The sequence below is a fragment of the Neofelis nebulosa genome, chromosome 3, assembly GCF_028018385.1.
Source record: "Neofelis nebulosa isolate mNeoNeb1 chromosome 3, mNeoNeb1.pri, whole genome shotgun sequence".
Lineage (NCBI taxonomy): Eukaryota > Metazoa > Chordata > Mammalia > Carnivora > Felidae > Neofelis > Neofelis nebulosa.
The window spans coordinates 131,993,947-132,016,613 of record NC_080784.1 but is presented as its reverse complement, the minus strand read 5'-3'; the positions used below and the strand labels follow the sequence as shown (position 1 = coordinate 132,016,613).

At 34.7% G+C, this 22,667-nt stretch overlaps 1 protein-coding gene across 5 annotated transcripts in view; it reads left to right on the top strand.

Moving 5' to 3' along the window:
- CCSER1 (coiled-coil serine rich protein 1) overlaps positions 1-22,667 on the top strand; it is a 1,309,738-nt gene that overhangs the window by 316,625 nt on the left and 970,446 nt on the right. The gene's annotated exons all lie outside the window — the stretch shown is intronic.

Below are 22,667 nucleotides of genomic sequence, written 5' to 3'. Positions count from 1 at the left end.
GGATTTTTCTTATTTCTTGAGATAGGCCTGGATTGTGATGTATTTTCCTCTCAGGACTGCCTTCGCTGCATTCCAAAGCGTTTGGATTGTTGTATTTTCATTTTCATTTGTTTCCATATATTTTTAAATTTCTTCTCTAATTGCCTCATTGACCCATTCATTCTTTAGTTGGGTGTTCTTTAACCTCCATGCTTTTGGAGGTTTTCCAGACTTTTTCCTGTGGTTGATTTCAAGCTTCATAGCATTGTGGTCTGAAAGTGTGCATGGTATGATCTCAATTCTTGTATACTTATGAAGGGCTGTTTTGTGACTCAGTATTTGATCTATATTGGAGAATGCGCCTTGTGCACTAGAGAAGAAAGTATATTCTGTTGCTTTGGGATGCAGGGTTCTAAATATATCTGTCAAGTCCATATGATCCAATGTATCATTCAGGGCCCTTGTTTCTGTATTGACCATGTGTCTAGACGATCTATCCATTTCTGTAAGTGGGGTGTTAAAGTCCCCTGCAATTACCACATTCTTATCAATAAGATTGCTTATGTTTGTGATTAATTGTTTTGTATATTTAGGGGCTCCCGTATTCGGCACATAGGCATTTATAATTATTAGCTCTTCCTGATGGATAGACCCTGTAATTATTATATAATGCCCTTCTTCATCTCTTGTTACAGCCTTTAATTTAAAGTCTAGTTTGTCTGATATCAGTATGGCTACCCCAGGTTTCTTTTGACTTCCAGTAGCATGATAAATAGTTCTCCATCCCCTCACTTTCAATCTGAAGCTGTCCTCAGGTCTAAAATGATTCTCTTGTAGACAGCAAATAGATGGATCTTTTTTTTTTTTTTATCCATTCTGATACCCTATGTCTTTTGGTTGGCGCATTTAGTCCATTTACGTTCAGTGTTACAGAAAGATATGGGTTTAGAGTCATTGTGATGTCTGTAGGTTTCATGCTTATAGCGATGTCTCTGGTACTTTGTCTCACAGGATCCCCCTTAGGATCTCTGGTAGGGCTGGTTTAGTGGTGATGAATTCCTTCAGTTTTTGTTTCTTTGGGAAGACCTTTATCTCTCCTTCTATTCTGAAAGACAGACTTGCCGGATAAAGGATTCTTGGGTGCATATTTTTTTCTGTTCATCACATTGAAGATTTCCTGCCATTCCTTTCTGGCCTGCCAAGTTTCAGTAGAGAGATTCGTCACTAGACTTATCAGTCTCCCTTTATATGTTAGAGCATGTTTATCCCTAACTGCTTTCAGAATTTTCTCTTTATCCTTGTATTTTTCCAGTTTCACTATGATATGTCGTGAAGAAGATTGATTCAAGTTACTTCTGAAGGGAGTTCTCTGTGCCTCTTGGATTTTAGTGCCTTTTTCCTTCCCCAGATCAGGGAAGTTCTCAGCTATTATTTCTTCAAGTACACCTTCAGCACCTTTCCCTCTCTCTTCCTCCTCTGGAATACCAATTATGCATAGATTATTTATCTTTACTGCATCACTTAGTTCTCTAATTTTCCCCTCATACTCCTGGATTTTTTTATTTCTCTTTTTCTCAGCTTCCTCTTTTTCCATAATTTTATCTTCTAGTTCACCTATTCTCTCCTCTGCCTCTTCAATCTGAGCTGTGGTTGTCTCCATTTTATTTTACAGCTCATTTATAGCATTTTTTAGCTCCTCCTCGCTGTTCCTTAGTCCCTTGATCTCTGTAACAAGAGATTCTCTGCTGTCCTCTATACTGTTTCTAAGCCCAGCAATTAATTTTATGACTGTTATTCTAAATCCACTTTCTGTTATATTGTTTAAATCCTTTTTGATCAGTTCATTAGCTGTTGTTATTTCCTGGAGGTTCTTTTGAGGGGAATTTTTCCATTTCGTCACTTTGGATAGTCTCTGGAGTGGTGTGGAACTGCAGGGCACTTCCCCTGGGCTGTCTTGAATAACTTGCGTTGGTGGGTGGGCCGCAGTCAGACCTGATGTCTGCCCCCAGCCCACCGCTGGGGCCACTGTCAGACTGGTGTGTACCTTCTGATCCCCTCTCCTAGGGGCAGGATTCACTGTGGGTGGCATGGCCCATCTGGGCTACTTGCACACTGCCAGGCTTGTGGTGCTGGGGATCTGGCGTATTAGCTGGGGTGGATCAGCAAGGTGCACAGGGGCGGGAGGGGTAGGCTCAGCTCGCTTATCCTTTGGTGATCTGCTTCAGGAGGGGCCCTATTGCACCGGGAGGGAGTCAGACCCGCCACCGGAGGGATGGATCCCATGGATCCACAGAAGCACAGCATTGGGTGTTTGCATGGTGCAAGCAAGTTCCCTGGCAGGAACTGGTTCCGTTTGGGATTTTGGCTGGGGATGGGCGAGGGAGATGGTGCTGGTGAGCACCTTTGTTCCCCGCCAAGCTGAGCTCTGTCCTCCAGGGCTCAGCAACTCTCCCTCCCGTTGTCCTCCAGCCCTCCTGTTCTCCGAGCAGAGCTGTTAGCTTATAACCTTCCAGATGTCAAGTCCCGCTTGATGTTAGAACACACTCCCTCCGGCCCCTCCGCTTTTGCAAGCCAGACTCGGGGGCTCTGCTTTGCTCTGAGCCGCCCCTCTGCCCCAGCTCCCTCCCGCCATCCGTGGGGTGCTCACCGCCTCTCCACCCTTCCTACCCTCTTCTGTGGGCCTCTCTTCTGTACTTGGCTCCAAAGAATCCATTCTGCTAGTCTTCTGGTGGTTTTCTGGGTTATTTAGGCAGGTGTATTTGGAATCTAAGTGAACAGCAGGACGTGGTGAGCCCAGCGTCCTCCTACACCACCATCTTTCCCTCCGTGACAATAATTTTTAATATAGTGAAAGCAAGGACCCTTTCTCTTACCCACCATTGCATTTGATGGCCTTAAGGATAGTACCATATTTGGAGTCTGAGCCCTGATAATAAATGTTAACATGAAATAAATGGTTGAAACAATGAATATTCATCTAGTGTTATATAGGTTGTAGTAGAGATATCAACACATTCCCTGTCCCTGAATCACCATTTGTGAGGAAATTTAAGATTAATGGTTAGACTAAATGATCATTTAAGCCCTCTGTAGTCCAAGAGCTATACATAAAGCTGCACATATCTAAATATAATATGTAAGAAAAAGTCTTCTAAATGTGAGACCTATAAACATAGAGAGAAAAATTTTATAAGAAATAGTGAGAAAAGGTTTAAGTGGCTGAAAACAGAAGCAACATGAAAATGATTTGCTAACCTTTTATTTTACATTTAGGTGTTAATTACAACTTTTGAGAAGGTGATGAATTTTGAACAAAATAGAATGATACCTCTCAAGATATGACATCACTTACTTCAGTTGGATATAATTATGTTAAGAGTATCAAGAATACACCAAGATTTTACTGACCTTCCCAAAGACTGTTAAAATTTTCAATTAATGTAAAAATCATCATTCAAGCACATTGTATTGAAAATGGGGACAGGAAGGGAAAAGAGTATTTGAGAGAGGATTAATCTTATAAGTAGTTCACTTGTGAATATTTTATTGTATGGCAGATTTTACTTTCCTATACAGAATCATAAATATGAGGACTTGGAGAATAAATACTAGGATAATGAGAATGCCGTGTACTTTATTGAGTTCTGTGATTAATAATTAATGATGTGGGTAGATAATTTTCCAAATCCATGATTAAGTTTAATATGATAACTAAAACCATTTTTCAACTTTTATTTCTTTAAAAGAACTACTTTCTTGATTCATGTTTCAGTATATTATACAGGGTCATTAACACCAGTGTACTGAGGATAGATGAAGAGAAAATATTTCCACATGGGGATGGAATATGATCTCAGGTATTAAAAATGAATTTCAGTATCTTATATTTCAATCTTATAAGTGAAAATCCTCTTATTTTGACCTACAAGTGAGAGAAAACCAGTATGCTATTTCAAGATTTACACTTTTTAAGATATATTTAGGAAATACACAGGGCAGTGATAAAGAGCTCAGTCTTAGGGTCAACATCCTTGTGATACCATTTGAGATTTTGCTAATCTCAGGCAAAGTGAGAAATTGTGAATTTGGACTTTGCTTCTAAATTATTGTTTTGTATCTTGAAAATTTGGTGACCTTGAGCAAGCTACATAACCCCTGAATCTTACCTGCTTTTCTCAAATAACAATTAAAAAAAATATGCCATTTAGTCAACTCTCTATACCTTAAAACTCATGGCCCCAACTCCACCATACTTTTAGAACAGTTCTTGTCATGGACAAGAAATAGGTCTCCTGGGTTAGATAGCCATTGATTCAAAATAATATTATTTTCCAGCTCTTAGTACATCATGTTGCTGCCTGTATACCTTACCTTGATTTCTGTCCCTGGTTCTCCTGTCTGAGCACCTGATTTCTGTAGATTCTTATTCTGATTTGACATTTTTTTCAAATGCTTTCATAATTTTTTGTTCCTGATGTTAATCTGGTTTCAACATTACCCTGCCTGCAAGTTTTCTAAATATTGAAATGATTTGATTCTTCTGTATTCTCACAATCTTGGTCAGATTGTAATCTGAAGTAACTATTTTTATGAACACTATTGTAGCATACAACCCCGTACTTCAATTTTGGATAATTGGATTCTACATTGGGAAAGTCACTTATTTTTGTCCCCTTGTCACCTCTTGTTGAAATGCTTAATATTCAGTAATCTAACCAAAGATTGTATAATTTAAAAATTGTAAGGGACAATTCAAAGGTTTATTATTGTTATGAATTTGACTTGGACTAACATGGCCACAGTTGATGCTGATCTCCTGAACTGGTTAGCGTATTAAGACTTGCTACTTTTGCCTACTAACTTCAGAAGTGGACATTTATCAATCTACTGGTAGCTGATCGACACCTACTTTATTTCATTCTTATGGGCAACCAAATGCCTGACATAACAGATGGTAATTTATTTCATGCCAGCAAATATATAAGTCATTTCCACCAATAAATAATACCCTATTGTAGAATTAATTATATTTGAGCTGAAGGATGCCCACTAATTTTTACATGGGTACTTTGAAAACTAAGCAGAAATAAAATGTAATTATAATAACACAAATGAATAATGATTTATAGCTTGTACCATTATATCCTTTATTTAAAGAAAATTTTGTTTATTCATTTTTGACAGACAGAGACAGAGTGTGAGCAGGGGAGGGCCAGAGGGAGAGGGAGACACAGATCCAAAATAGGATCCAGGGTCTGAGCTGTTAGAACAGAGCCCGATGTGGGGCTCGAACCACGAACTGTGAGATTGTGACCTCAGCTGAAGTCAGATGCTTAACCAACTGTGCCACCTGGGTGCCCCTATATAATTTATCTTTAATGATAGTGCTAAATAAAAGGGAGAGATCATCATTGTACAGATGTAGAGGTTGAGGATCCAAGACATTAAGTAAAAGAAGGGCTCACAGTTACACAATTTAGGTTTCTAGATTATAAACAGATATTTCTATAGTTATCAGGTCCCTGCAGCAGTGAAATAGAACGGGAGGAGGAACAATTTAAACTTCTTTTTTACTGCTTAAAGACAGTCTGACATTAAAGTTAATTAAGATCAATTTGTGTTTTTATTTTCCCCAGGAAAGGGGTTCATTCAAAAAATATATTTTCTAAAAATGTTTTAATGTGGTTATCTGTTCAGAGTTTACAAATAAACAGAAACCTTTCAAAGATTAAATGGGACCTACTTCATGATGTAAGTTTAACAATATTGCTGGAACATAATTTAGATAACATAGGTCCAGAGTGACTCAATGAAAGCATGATAGATTCCACTTGAAGACACAACAATTAAAGAAGCTTTTTAGAATGGCCTTAGTTTCTATGGTTACAGTTATAGAGCTGTTGAGGGATAGTTTTAAAAGCATCAAATAATCATTATATTCTTTTCAGAAAATGATCTCTGACAGATTTATTAAAAAGTAGAAAATAGAAAAGTCATACTTGAAATTATTTCACTCAATATTTGTATTGAGTTGGAACTTAAGTCAAATACATTCCATATGGAGCACTGGCCCACAGATTCAAAGCAATAAATTTATCAGATTTCCTATTTTACTATTTATAAAAGGAGAACAGATTGTATTTCTTGGAACTGATTTGTACTCATAAACTGAGGTGTGACTAGTTTTCATTTTTCCAAATTTTTATGTGATCCTCTGGTTAACCTTTGATTGAATGTACTGGTCATTTAGTCAAACACCACTAAGTTTAATCAACTGTGATTAAGTCAACCAATATTTTCCTTGAAATAGATGGAAACTACAGAAATCCTGAAGAAAATGAAAGTCATCAAATACCCAGAATGGAAAAAAAGACCAATATGAATCATTATTTATTTATTATGATCTTTAAGGCAACAATATTGAAATGCTAAAAGTAAAAGTAACTTTGCAAAGTTATTTTTTTTACTAAGTGAAAAATGTTCAACAACACCAGTAAGTCCTTATTCTGCATGGTACCATATACCATATTAACTGAAACCCAATGCATATTGGAACCATGCCCTGGCTTTGATCAAGTTTCAGTTACCACAGAACCATGCAAAAGTGAGGCCATGATTCTGATATGTATGAATTTCTGTCAACGTGGTGCCATGCAAAGAGAGGACTGTTTTTTTTTTTTTTTAATTGTGAGATAATTCCTATGTATACTATAAAGACAAGGCAAGGAAGAATCATCGATCTAGATCGATCTATCTATCTATCTTTCAGGCACATGAAGAGTTGTTTCTCATTACATTCTTCTCATAACTAAGAATAAAAACATACTACTAATTTACTCTAGATACAAAATTTTTTTCTACTGTTGTCTTAAATAATTTTTTAAATATTTTGGAGAGGTTTTGAATCATTTTTGTGGCACTGGATTGCTTAATCATGAAAGTTACACAATGCTTAATTAATTTAAAATGTAGATTTTTTAAAACTTTATGGCATTCCACAATAGATTAAAAGTAATACAACCCAAACATGTGTAATGTTATATTAACTTAGAAATAGAATAAAGTCAGTATAAAGCTAGAGAAAAATAAAATTACTGTGTTAGGTTTGCTGCACTAATGTTGCAGAACAAACAACTGCATGGTGTATCTCAGAGCTCATTAGTTTTATGATTTACTGTGGTGCTGCTTTGTTTTCTGAAATCAGCTAAAGCAGCTTAACTTGGTTTTGACCAAGGGTTAGATTCAGGTGTGGTATACCCATCTCTACATTCTGGCATCAGCAGCTACTCAGGTCATTTTCTTCTTTTGGTGGAGTGCAGTAGTACAAGAAAATGAGTTGGAATCATGAAATGTCTCTTAAAGAATGAATCGATGGGGTGGCCGGTAGCTCAGTCTGTTAAGTGTCTGACTTCAGCTCAGGTCATGATCTCGCACTCATGGGTTTGAGCCCCGTGTTGGGCTCTGTGCTGGCACCTAGATGCCTGGAGCCTGCTTCGGATTCTGTGTCTCTAGCTCTCTCTGCCCCTCCCCCTCTCAAAAATAAATAAAAATTAAAAAAAGAATGAATTGAAAATGAGCATTCTAGGGTTGCCTGGGTGGCTCAGTCAGTAAGCATCCGACTTTTGGTTTTGGCTCAGGTCATGATCTCATGGTCATGGAATCTAGCCCCACGTCAGTTTCCATGCTGAGGTAGAGTCTGCGTGGGATCCTCTCTCTCTGCCCCTCTCCTGCTCACACTTTTTCTTATTCTAAAATAAACATTAAAAAAAAAAAAAAAGAAAAAAAAAAAAAAAAGAAAAGAAAATTGGCATTTTGGCACTTCTGCCCCCATTCCACTGTTTACCTACTGCATGTCTCATGGATAAGTGCAAACTCAGTGGCGTCGGAAAATACACTACATTCACGGGAAAGCTATATACAAACAGAAAAGGGGAGGAAAGAAAAAAAGGAGATAATACCTGTGAACAATAGATGCTATCTAGTACATATACCAGCCATGAATTTTAATATACTGCTATAATTTAACTTTAAGGTGTATTTTCTTTATATTAAAAGTAAAAACAGAAGCCAAAACACCACCATTTACAAAGATTTCATATAGTCAGGTTATTCACATTTTGATAAGATTTAAGAAAATACTCATAAAATCTGATATATAACATAGGTATGAAATAAAGGTGATGAAGCCTACAACCTTAATTAGAAATCAGTAGCTTGATGTGATTATTGCATCAAAATTGTCTGTTCTAATATTTCAGTATAAACAGTTTCAATAAATTTTAGATGATAAAAATCCTAAATATAGTCTATTCTATTAACAAAAGATTGTTTTCCACAAAATAATGATGCCATACCTCATATTCCTAAAGCTTTCATATTCACATCATGAAAAGAATTATTTATATGTGTTTTAAATATTAGTCTTATTTTGTTTTACAGATCACATGTAATAAATAACTGTGTCCTTTAAGATCATTAAATAGAGGAAAAAATCGAGACAAAGGTTAAAAATTAGTCATTATTTTCTCCTGAAATTTTATTTTTAAAAAAGTGTTTACATGTTCCATTTCATGTAACTAATGATAAGTTTTCAAGAGTCTTAAAAAAAAGTCATCTTTCTGCAAGTTATGAGTTAATGATTCTATAAGCACTAATTAATTTTTAGGAAATGCTTTATCAATACAGAAGTTCTGTGTTTCTGAAAATAAAGTTAGATATGAAATAACATGTTAGTGTCACATTTTAAGACCTTATTACCCTGTGTGTGACCCAGTGTCCTCCTTCCAGAACATTAATTTGATACGTGTGCTATGTGCAAAGTATGCATACTAAATGTATGTCTGCCAAATTGCCTAGTGAAAAAGCACCTGCTTACTACTCCGGAACTACCTGTCTTTAAAATTCCATTCCCATTGCTCAAACTTCTCCCATTACTGCTTATTGAAACATCTTTGTTTACTTAACAAATACTGGGTATGTGTGGTGAAATGTGGGACATGTGGGACATCTGGTTAATAGTTCTTAAATCATACTCTTCATTTCCTTTCACAGGTTTGTCTTTTGGTTTTTGAGCATGGTTCCAGATTCATGTTGATATATACAAATTATGCAATGATCTTGCCTTTATTTTTTTTCACACCATATATTTACTTAAGCTTGTATAATGGCTTGATAACCAGTATCAACCATACCAAAGTAGTTCCAATCCTTTTTCTAACATACTGAACAAAATGATATCCTAAGTCCAGCAACAGAAGCATTTTTATCGGATATTAATGACAGCTATAAGTAAGAAAAAAGAATAAAACTATGACTTTTCATGTTCTGTCATACCTTGTGGTTTTAGGGCATTCTCTAAAACAAATATTTGGATTATTTTGCTGTGATCAAGCCATCAGTTGTACTCATATGGGGTTAATTTAGAAAGAAGCTAGGGAAAGGTTTATTTCATAAACATGGAGGGGCCAGATCAGTCATTTGTAAGAACAGTTAGATTTAAAACCACAATGTCACGAAGTACAAACAAATAAGAAATTTGAAAGTACTGCATATAATATTTCTTTACTAGTAATCATTTCTTCTGTCCCTGTACTCTTTTGCCCTTTTCCAGTTTATAATTAACAAAGATACAGGTATTTAGAGACATTAATTCTCTCTCTTTTCTTCATACTGGAAAACATCTCTATAAGTTCATCATCCAGTAGATTAATTCTGAATTGCTGCTACCTAGTATTATTTTGAAGCCCCAGATAGTTGGTTTGTGTTTAAATTATCCCACCATGTTCTAAATTGAGCACATGTGCATGATTTGTATAACAAGGAGAAAATAATTTAGAGTATAAAAAGGAGGTCTGTGCATTTGCTCCATAACTTTTGTTGCAATCAATGCTAATGTTAATTTACTTTGAAATAGTTTTAGAACACAGATACATGCAGATTTGAAAAAAAAAAAAAACAACAAACCAAACAAGCAAGTAAACAAATCAATAAATAAATGTTTCTATCATAAAATATGAAAACATATTCTAAAGAGAATGTTATATGATACCTATAATCAGACTAATCATAGTAAATTAACAGCAAGCCTGCATTATTCCAGAGCTTTATGAAGTTATAAATAAAATATGTATAATGACAATAATGGAGAAACAAAGGTAAAAACATCAAATTCTTCCTAAAAGCAAACAAACAAAAGATAAAATTATGTCAGTAGTGGAATATGATAAATAGAAAGGAATGTATGTGGGGGCACCTGGATGGTTCAGTCTGTTAAGCATCTGACTCTTGACTTCTGCACAGGTTATGATTTCATGATTAGTGAGTTGGAGCTCTGCATCACGCTCTGCGCTGACAGTGTGGAGCCTGCTTGGGATTCTGTCTCTCCCTTGCTTGCTCTCTCTCTCCCTCTCTCAAAATAAATAAAGATAAACTTAAAAAAATAATATATGTGTAACTATGTATGATGATGGCTGTTAACTAGACTTATTAGAGTGATTGTTTCATACTATCTATAAATACCAAATCATTATGTTGTACACCTGAAACTAACACAATGTTATATGTCACTTATGGCTCAATTTAAAAAGAATATATGGAGCAATCAAGTATAGTATATAACTTTATGAAGTGTTTTCACTTTAAAAAATTTTAATAGATAAAAGTTTTTTATTCATAGAGTCTAATATAAAAGAGAAAAATTAAAATTGAGGAGAATTTTATTTTTTGTACCTTTTTTGACCCTCATTAAAAGTTCAGTTTTAAAACATTTTGTTCTTAATGGTGACGATAAGTGCATTTGATAGTCAAGGAAATTTCGCTTGGAAAGATAAAAGATTTTGTAATAATAGAGTGTTGGCTAAGTAGCTAGTTATTGGATACTAACATTTTGGGTCTTTAAAATGACATAAAAATCCTAGATCTTGATAATTAATTATATTAATTTCTGTTGATATAAAATGAGACTTTTAATTCAGGGGTCAATGTCACATTTAGAGGATGATGTTTTAGCATGCAAATTGCTTTGACTTAAGAATAACTGCTCATTGTCTCCACTCTTTCTTTTTGCTTTGGACTATTGATAAGCACCAGGTTGCCCTTTAGAGACATTTAAAAAAATGTTTTTAATGTTTATTTATTTTTGAAAGAGGGCAGGGTGGAGCGGGGGAGAGAGAGAGGGAGACACAGAATCTCAAGCAGACTCTCAAGCTGTCAGCCCAGAGCCCGACATGGGGCTTGAACTCATGAGCTTTGAGATCATGACCTAAGCTGAAGTGAGATGCTTAACCGACTGAGCCACCCAGGCGCCCCTAGAGACATTTCAATATTTTCTATGACAGTTGAACTACTAGTCTCTATGTTTATAAGAGGAATATGCCAATGGAAAATGTTGCTCTAAATGACTTTAGAGGATGCAAATATTTCAGAAATATAAGATATAACTATACACCTACTTGGCATAGGTTTCTAAGCTGCAGTATGTTCTTTGGGAAAGCTCCAAATGTTATTGTTGTTGTTTTGTTTTGTTTTGTTTTGTTCTTTAATAACCTAGTGAATGGAGAAAACACAATTAAGAATGCTTTATCTTAAGGGTGTCTGGGTGGGTCAGTCCGTTAAACACAGGACTCTTGATGTCGGCTCAGACCATGATCCCACGGTTCGTGAGATCAAGCCCCCACTGTTAGTGCGGAGCCTGCTTGGGATTCTCTCTCTCCCTCTCACTCTGTCCCCTTTTTCTCTCTCTTTCTCTCTCAAAATAAATAAACATTTAAAAATTGACATAAAAATGTTTTTTCTAAATTTATTATTGGTCTTTTTAAATGAGATATGGGTGGCTCCAGTTATATTTTTGTCTATGTTTACAAAATAATACTTTACTAATTTACCCAAACTTAAGAAATAGGCTGGTTTAAATATGTAAAGATTTATTTATTTTAATTCTTTTTAAGTAATCTTTACACCCAATGTAGAGGTTGAACTCATGACCCTGAGATCAAGTCTCATGCTCTACTGTCTGAGCCAGCCAGGTGCACCCCAAACTGAAGAAAAAAAATTAAATATCTTTATAGAAATAAACTTAAACATTTACCATATTTAATCAACTTTCTTTTGACTGATAAAATTGCTGGTACAAGGCAGTGAGAGAACTACCTTTTTTAAATGTTTTAAAAATATTTTTAAATATTTTGAATAATCTCTGATACAAGAATTTAGCATATATTTTAAGCAGAATACTTCACAGTATATAAAATTCTAAAACAAAATAGGCTATTTAAAAAGCCAAGAATTAATAATTTTAGAGTCTTTGAAAGTCTATATTCTCTAAGTAGCATGGCACTTTACATATAGGCACTTTACACAGTTACCTGGGTAACTCAGTTGGTTAAGCGACTGACTCTTGATTTCGGCTCAGGTCATGATCTTGCAGTTCATGAGTTCAAGCCCCACATTGAGCTCTGGGCTGGTGGTGTGGAGCCAGCTGGGGATTTTCTCTCTCTCCCTTTCTGCCCCTCCCCCGCTCGCATTTTCTCTCTCTCCCCCTCTCTCAAATAAATAAACAAAAATATTTTATTGCTTTATACAATTATCTTCCACTGTTGTGTGAATACACTAAAATTTTATAAGTCCTAACGTTTTTAGAAGAAATATTCACATGAAATGTTATTTTGTGCTCAGACATTGCACAGCTGTATTTAAATGACTGTTCAACATGAGGTTAGTGTTGTGAAAGTATCAGTGTTGTTTTTGTTTTTTTGTTTTTTTCTTTTTTCCTATGTCTTCTTTATCTTGGAACTTTGGTTGTAAGGGAAAAATTCTCATATGTGTCTCGAAATTTGGATTTATGTCTTCCAAAATTTCACAAATTTATTTTATAAATTGTGCCAATTCTCAATTCAATAAACAAAATTAAAATAATACAGTTTTTATACTTTACTATGAAAGGATTTTTTGGTCTTATAATCATATTCAAATGATATTTGTCCCTATTAATGCAAATGTATTTCAGTTCATTTTGAAGGAGACCTTCCATAAGCTAAAACATTCTTGTAATAGCCATGGATCTCTATGTGGATGGCTAGAAAACATTTCAAGACTCTTTTTGAAATTTTTCAAATTGGTACTGATGTCATAATTTAATAAGTATCTGATTTTCTCTGGATTAAGTTTGGCAATTTTAGCTCTGGGTATTCTGCTATATATCATGAGATTGTTAAGAGAGCTTTCTAGTTTAAAAAAGGCTTCCTGGGGTGCTTGGGTGGCTCATTCAGTGAAGGGTCCAACTTTGGCTCAGGTCATGATCTTGCATTTCATTAGTTGGTGCCCCACATTGGGCTCTGTGCTGACAGCTGGGAGCCTGGAGCCTGCTTGGGATTCTGTGTCTCCCTCTCTCTCTCTGCCCCTCCCTCACTCATGTGCGTGGTGCACATGCACTCTCAAGACTAAATAAACATTAAAAAAATTGTTTAAGGCTTCCTAAATTTGCACCTGTTACTTCTTGTACTCATTAACTTTTAAAATTGGTATTTTTATTTATCTATTATGAAATTGTCATTTATATCAAATGAAGTGCCCCTGACCACTATTGTCATTATCTATCTCACTTGCTTCAAGCCTTTACTTAGAAAATTTTCAATTAAATTTTTAATGAGTGAACCCACTGGTGATTGAGGGTAATTCATATGTATATATCTTTATACAGAGAGGTTGTATATATGTATATGTGTGTGTATAAAGATGATAGTATAGAGAGATATAGATGTATAGCTCTTAAATATAGAGGTAGAAAAAGGACAAAAATATAAGATGCATTCCATAGTTTTTATAGTCTAGTCTAGTTGATTTATTTATTTTTTTTTTTTTTAATTTTTTTTTTTTCAACGTTTTTAATTTATTTTTGGGACAGAGAGAGACAGAGCATGAACGGGGGAGGGGCAGAGAGAGAGGGAGACACAGAATCGGAAACAGGCTCCAGGCTCCGAGCCATCAGCCCAGAGCCTGACGCGGGGCTCGAACTCACAGACCGCGAGATCGTGACCTGGCTGAAGTCGGACGCTTAACCGACTGCGCCACCCAGGCGCCCTAGTCTAGTTGATTTAAACTGTGCAGCAGACATCCAATTCAATTATATTGAATATAATGAACAGTTTGAGACACAGAGATGGTAACTAAGGTTTGCTGAATGTTTTGTTGTTTTTGTTTTGCATTAGGCACGATTATAGGCCTTTTAAAAGTCTTCATGGTAATACTACAAAGGTATATGCTGTTTTCATCACCATGAAATGATGAAGTGAATTGAGATCCTCACAAAATCTAACAAAATCTCTGAGTTTCAGTTTTCTAAAATGGTGGCTAAGAGTTTCATGCAAGTGCTGGACTTTCAAATTTTTTTGTTGTTGTTGAGAGACTCCAATTAGTGTTTTTTAGCTTTTTTTAATCCTCTCGGTACGATCACTTTCCTTCTGTGCTTTCATAGCACTTCGAGCTTATCTCTATAATAACACTTAAAACTGTCTTGTAATTCTTTTTGCATGTCTCTTTAAGAACAAAGCACTATTATATTCAGCTTCTACCCTGTCTGCCTTGCTCAGACCTAGGAAATGCAATTGTTTAGTAAATGTTTATTTGAATTAGTGTAAGAGTACATAAAGCAAAGTCCTGAACTTTCTAGGGTTCTTCATGGGTGTGCAGGTTATCAGTATATAGAAAGTGATCATTTCTGAAAAAGCAGCACCAATGCAAAGCAAACCAGTGATCATTCGAAAACATCATTTATTAGAATATTTTTCTAGTTAGTTGTTTCATGGTCAGAGTACAGCGAGTTTAGAAAATATTTCTTTTATGTCATAAAATTCCAGTGAAAGAATGTAAGTAAAATAAAAACTACTTATAGTTTTATTATTTGTGTTTTTAGACCTTTATTAAGCTATTGTGCTTGGCTTGCATATTAACCCCCAATGTTTTTTTCTTTTCATGTGAATTAAATATTTCTCAGTATTTAAATTAGAACATTGAAAAATAACGAGCATTGTTAAATTCCCTTTATATTCTGTATCATGTATTTCACTCACGTTGCCTCTCGTTTAGGCATTAGATATTCTTTTATTGTTTGTATACCAATAATTTGATTTTGTTCCTAACAGGTAGATGGGTAGGTTTAGTTGATACACTCTCTTTTCAGTTCTCTTGTCTCCTAAATAAAATCTTTAAGTAGTTATTTCATGACTTAATGCCTATATTTTATGCACAATTTTGATATTTAACATGGAAAATTGAAGAATTAAATGAAACATGAAGGAATGTGGGTTTGTACATAGAAATAAAATCTAAGCATAAAAGGAAACACCAGTTTTATTCTTACGCTGATTGCTGTTTGCTAAAACAGTAGTGATTATCTATTTCCTGTATACCAAAGCAATAAAAGCAAAATGGCATAGAACAAGGCTGAAAAAAAAAACAGGTATATTATAAATTGTACTGTTATTCCTTAAGTCCTTCCTTTGACCCTTGAAAATGGAAAATAAAAGAAAGAATGAAAGACATAAAGGAAAAAAAGGGGCAATTAAGAATAATAGAGGGCTTTGTATTGCCCAAACATTATTTGAAGAAAAATGTTCATCTAATTTCAATCTATGATTGTTAATCTCTGAGAGTTTTAGTTTATTTTTTTCTGAATGCAGAATCACAACATATTTCTTTCCCCTAAAAGCAGAAAAGAGAAAGAGATAAAAGACATACTTTTGTGTATGATTGCCATCTTTTCTGTTAAAGTATGACTGCTCCCATACTTGGCCATTTGTTTCCAGGGCCTCTAACAATGAAAGCCAGGAGCTAATGAAAAAGCTGTTTTAGTGATTAGTTAGGATTATCTTTGGTTGTGCAGGCTTGGCTTCCACAGAAAACCTACTTTATGTATGTATGTATGTATGTATGTATGTATGTATGTATGTATGTACATATGTATGTATTTATTTATTTTCAAGTTAGTTAACATACAGTGTAGTATTGGTTTCCAGAATAAAATCCAGTGATTCATCACTTACGTATGACACCCAGTGCTCATCCCAATAAGTGTTCTCCTTAGTGCCCATCACCCATTTAGCCCATTCCTCCACCCACACCCCTCAGCAATGCTCAGTTTTTTCTCTATATTTAAGAGTCTCTTATGGTTTGCCTCCCTCTCTGTTTTTATCTTACTTTCCTTCCCTTCACCTACGTTCATCTGTTGTGTTTCTTGAATTCTACATGTGAATGAAATCATATGATATTTGGCCTTTCTCTCACTGACTTATTTCACTTAGCATAATACCCTCCAGTTCATCTATGTTGTTGCAAATGGCAAGAATTCATTCTTTTTGATCATCGAGTAGTATTCGATTGCATGCACATGTGTGTGTGTGTGTGTGTGTGTGTGTGTGTGTGTGTGTTGTGTATACATATACATACCACATCTTCTTTATCCACTCATTAGTCAGTGGACATTTGGGCTCTTTCCATAGTTAAAAACCTACTCATAAAATGTGCTTTCCCTTTTCTAAAACAAACATTTGGCAACTCATTGAAGGAAAAAAATTATTTTATGTAGATATAAAGTAACTTTCTAACACATAAATAAAAGAACCCTGAAAATAAAAAAAAAATTGGATAAATGGAGTAGATAATATAATGTGTCTGTATAGAAACAAATCAGGGCTTTTGTGTTAATTAATGTATAAATTTGGTTTCATTTTGTGTTTTTTCGTGTTTAATACATTTAATTAATTATTTTTTTGATTGGGTAACTAAGTAATGGATGCAAAAGAATTTTTAAAATTTAAGGAAAATTGGGTGCCTGAGTGGCTCAGTCAGTTAAGCATACAACTTTTGACTTTGGCCCAGGTCATGATCTCACAGTTCATGAGTTTGAGCCCTACATCAGACTCCGTACTGACAGTGCTGAGCTTGCTTGGGATTGTCTCTCTCCCTCTCTCTCTGCCTCTTCCCTGCTTGTATATTCTCTTTCTCTCTCTCAAAATAAATAAGTAAACCTTAAAAAAAAAGTTAAAGGAGATTTACTATAGTGGTGGACACTAAAATTGCCTCTCAAAAAGGCAGTCATACTGAGAAATGGAAAGAACAGCCATGAGTAGAAGAATGAAGTTATCCAGGGAGTGACTGATAATATTTAATATAGGAAGGATAAGATTTGGTCTGTGTACAATGCCTTATAGATGTATACCTTATAAATGTTATTCAACAATCTTATTTATTAAAATGAAGTTATTCCTTTTCTAGATTTCTTTTCTTTAGATCTCATACACTTCTTTTTAATCCAGATGAAACTCACGGTACTATCTTGCTCATTTTAGCTCCCTTTCCCTTACTCAGAATCATTTAGATCCTTTCTCTACACAGGGAATCTAAACTTTCTTTGCAATATATTTTTTTTGCCTCTCCTCCTTCAAGAAAGGAGCATATACTAAATGTTTTCTTACATCCTCGTATTGAAAATTATTTTCTGAGCTTCAGTATGTTGGAGAGACATCTAGGGGATGGTGTTTGGATATTGTTTTCAATTATTTCTTAATTGCTTCCCTGATGAATTAGTTCCACTATAATATCCAATGTAGTTGAAATAGTTTTGTGCTTTTGTTACTGATAGGTGGGTAATCTAGTTTAATTATAATTAATATTATATTTTTAAAACAGAGTTGATTTTAACATAATTAAATACTTATGCTTGTTGGCTATAGACATAACTTTTATCTCAACAGTTCATTGTCTTCTGTCAAATTCTGTAGCTAATTTTGAAATGTATGATTTCATGATATTTATTAAACAGTGTTATTAAAATAATATTATCATTTTTAATGCATTTTAATAAAGTTTTATTTTAAAATATTTTTATGGATATATGTGTATATATGTATGTGCGTATATATACAAATATGTGTGTACATATATATGTGTGTGTGTATATGTGTTTAATAAATATAAAGTATTAAACTTCTGCTAGTAATCCCAATTGTAGATGAAATTGGACAGTTACATGGTTTCGCCATTGCATATTTGTATATATGTATGTGTATGAGTGTATGGGTGTGCATGTGTGTGAAAAGAGGTGTAATAATGATACACTTTTCTTGTAGCATAAAGCTGCTAATTGCTTCCTCTAACATCTAAACAAAAAGTCAACCTTTACTCCATATAGTCTTTCTGGTAGATTTAGATATATAAAGGGCAAAGATTCTTCTGCTAATTAATAACATTATAGCAGAATTTAAGTCTCTACAGTATCTGGGTGGAGGGATAAACATCAAATTACAACAAGAATAATGCATTATTATGTATCCTTTAAAAGTAACTACCTGAAATTTGCCCAGTCATTTACCTACATGTCAGATATTAAAAGAGGGCTCCACTGAGTAAAAAGAGGGATTAAATTATCTTTTCCCCTAACTACTATTGCAAGCTATTTATTATTATTATTGTTATTATTATTATTATTATTTTAACAATGTGTAACTTGATTTGCCTCAAGCCAAATACCATCATTAACTAGAAAGAGTTAGCCTGTGATTAAAAACAATTTTAGAGATTAACATTTTTATTTTGCCTTCTTCCTGGCAACTGATTCCTTGATGATTGTACTTGATCATCATTACTACAGTTATCTCCTAATTGTTTGTTTTGTGTTTTCATTTATTCTTTCTTGTTCTATCCTAAATTACAGCAAGATGCTGACTAGAGATGTAATGGGGGCGGTTATGATACCTGCATTAGTGATAGCTGGTGGGGTAACCTAACATTGATCGGCGTACTTAAATACTTAAAGTACATGCTTTGTAGAAATAAGTATTAGTTTTATGACTGTTGATATGTACACTGAGTATAAAAACAATTTTATCTTAACAATTGTCTTACTATATCAAAAAGCATAACTAAATTTTTTATGAGACATGGAGATTCAATCTGTATCTAAAGGCAATTAATGCCCTGCATCTGTAGTAACTAAGATTTTCATGGTTTATTAATCTCACAGTATGCTAGAATTCAAACATTTCTCCTTTAGATGTGCTCGTTCACATTGGAACATGATATGTGATATTGAAGAGGTTCTTAAAGGACAAATGCAGGCAAATATAAATGAAATGCAATAAATATATCTGAGGATACACAACACAATATTCCATTACCAATAATGTCACACTTTATATCTTTATGCTTATTTCATTCTCTCAGGTGATTATTGCTATTTAGCCTTCCCTGAAATGACATTGAGATCAGTAAAAACATTAAATGATCTTTAAATAAGCAAAAGAGAGGAAAGTAGGTTTTTTTTTTCTGTTTTTGTTTTGTTTTGTTTTTGGTACTTGAAGATGAAATGATTTTAATTAATTTATTTAAACTAAAAAACAAACCAACAAAATTCACCCATTTTCCCCATCCCCTTCCCCATCCCCTACCTCTGGCTACCAGGAATCTGTTCTATGAGCTTACTCTTTGTTTATGTTTTAGACTCTGCATGTAAGTGAGATAATATGGTATCTGTCTATCTCTGTATGACATATTTCATTCACCGAATACCCTTGGAGTCCATCCATATAACCTCAATTGGCAAGATTCCACACATATGTATATATGAATTTCTTTATCCATTCATCCATCGATGGACACTTAGGCTGTTTCCATATCTTGGGTGCTGTAAATAATGTTAAATGATCATAGGGGTGCATGTATCTTTTGAGTTAGTGTTTTTGTTTTCTTTGGATAAAAACCCAGAAGTGAAATTGCTGGATTATATGGCAGCTGTATTTTCATTGTTTGAAGAACCTCAATACTGTTTTTGATAGTGGCTGTACCGGTTTACATTTCCATCAATAGTGTACAAGGGCTCCCTTTTCCCCACATCCTTGGCAACATTTGTTATTTCTTTTTTAAAGATTTTATTTTTAAGTAATCTCTATACCCAACATGGGGCTCGAACTCACAGCTCCGAGATTAAGAGTTACATGCTCTACCAACTGAGCCAGCCAGGTGTTCCTCTTGCCTTTTTGACAATAGCCATTCTAACAGTTGGGAGGTAATTCTCATTTTGGTTTTGATTTACATTTCCTTGGTAATTGGTAACAGTGTGCATCTTTTCATGTGTTAGCTATCTATATGTCCTGGTGGTACTGTGGGAAAACAGACAATGAGTCATGGCCACCTCAGTAGCAGGATGCTGACCCAGAGCAGCAATGATCCAGCAGACAAGGAGAATTGACAAGGGGGGTTGATGCAGGAAGGGGAAGTTGAGAGCCACTGGGGTTGGACCAAACCCTAAAGCATTCTACCATGAAGAGGTCAAAGAGATGACAATAAAACTGCAAAGTGACTTGGGAAGGATAGCCAATGAGAAGCAAAAACAAGGGAGTGACATTCTGGAAGTGAAGCAGGAAGGTGTTTTTTAGCATAAGAGAGTAATCAACTGTGTCAAATATTGCTGAAAATTATAGTAAGATTAAGATGAAGTCATTAGTAACTTTAGCAGCAGCAGTTTTGGTGATATGGTGATGATTGAAGTGCTATTTGAATGAGTTCACAGCGAATGGACCAGGAGGATCTGGAGTTTCTGAATATAGGAAACTTTTTGAACCAATTTTTGTTTGTTTGGTTTTGGTAAAGTGAAACAGAAATAGGACAGTAGCTTGAGGGAGAACGGGATAAATGTTTTTTTTTTTTTTAAGATGACCACAATAGCATCATGTTTGGATGCTGCTTTAAATAATAAAATGAAAATAGGAAAAGTGATATAATGAGAGAAAGAAAACAATTTTTGAGAGAAGAATTCCTTGAATAGGTGAGAGGGGAAGGAATTGGTTCACCATTAGAGGGGATGGTCTAACATGGAAGAGCATACAGTTTATCATTAGGACAAAGACTAATACATATATAGGAATGTATGCTTCATAGCTGTAATTATGTGGTTTGGGGGTTTGCAGAAGTGTTTTGTTGTTGTTTGCTTGTCCTGGTTTTTCAGTGAAATAGGAAGCAAGATCATCAGCTGAGAGTGAGGATGAGCAAAGGAAGGTTGGAGAAGGAAGAAGAAATGAATGTAGCGATCTAGGACAGGGTCTGCAAACTGAGGAATATGTAAACTTTCCCGTGGGTATGTGGTCACAGATCGTTTTTAAAACTTTACTTTCAAAATCCTCTTCTCTATGGCATTTTTTCCTAAAATTGATCTGCCCAAGAGTGTTCCTTCTCACCTCTCCTTTTGTTGCCTTTACCATATACCTCCATCCTTTTTAGATCCACTATGCTGCATTGCTTTTGGGTGAAGAAGCCTTGGACGTAAAAACAAACAAACAAACAAATAAACAAAGACAAACAAACAAAAAAAACCGAGAAACAACAACAACCATTAAATTATCTTTAGAGTTAAGAAAGTGAATGACTCCAGCGTTTAGGTAATAAGCCCTTTTGTGAATCAAATGGTTTCCAGTGTTATTGCTTTTATCAAAATTGAAGAAGGACCGAATCCATTTAACAGCTGTTAATTAGTAATTGCATTTGGGGATATATCATTATGTGATTTTTGGCATTCTTAGGGGTTCAATAAATGTAACAAATCTCTTTCCATTCCTATTTACTTATTTATTCTTAAAATTTATAAGAAGTTAGTGAGGAATAGGAGTATTTAACGAGCTAATTTTAGCAATGATATCAATCCATGCATATACGTACAAATCAGAAAACAAAATCAGAAAAAAAAAACCCTTAACATTACCAGGAAAAAAAAAACAAACTTATACTGTGATAGAGTCCAATAAAGTGATATACTTGCTAATTACTAATTATGTATTTATATATTTTGATAAATTAGAAAATACTAAGGTATACTAAGGCACTGTAGCAGAAAAAAAAAACTAATACTTAAAGCTTAGTGGTCACAGAGCTAATTTGTATATGTAGGTCATGTTCTGTTTCAGGCAAATGACAAATATTTATTGTTTACCAGAAATTATATCCCTTGCAACTGTTTTGATTTATGATAAATATTTTAAATTAGAAAAATGGTAGTTGCACAGAACTTTTTAAAAACTATTTTAGAAGGGTCACAAATAAAACAGCTTGTGGATAACTGGTGGAGAGTGGCAGAAAGCAGACACTAGAGAAATAAAGTTGCCAGGCAGGGCAAAAAACTCATTATAGATTAGAGAGCATTAAAAAAAAAAAAAAAAAAAAAAAGGCTCCTTCAGCATGGTTTTCTGTTTCCCCTGTCCCCCGTCGTATTAAGTTGCATAGATAACCAACATGGAGTAGAAATAGCACTGTATTTTACCAGGGGTGTTTGGCCAAGGAATTGAGGATGTGTGCAATAAAATGATATGCTGACGGACTGGGGAATTTATGCAGAGTATGGAGGTGGGTGGGGGATACTGAAACAACAGATTTTGTCAAAAGATGGTATCTCTCTTCAGGGTGGAAAAATTGTTGCAATCTGGTACTCACACATAATGTGCTTGAAAATTGGAATGTCTGAAGCTGCAGTTCTGGAGAGATTGCAGTTATTAACCAAGATGATGTTATGATTTTATATTATTTTTTTCCCACTAGAACTCAAGCTCCATTAGGACAGGGATTTTTTATTTTTGGCGGGGGCGGGGAGTGTCCTCTCCCTCCACCTGCTATACTCCTAGTACCTATTACCTGATGGATTCAGATAGGTT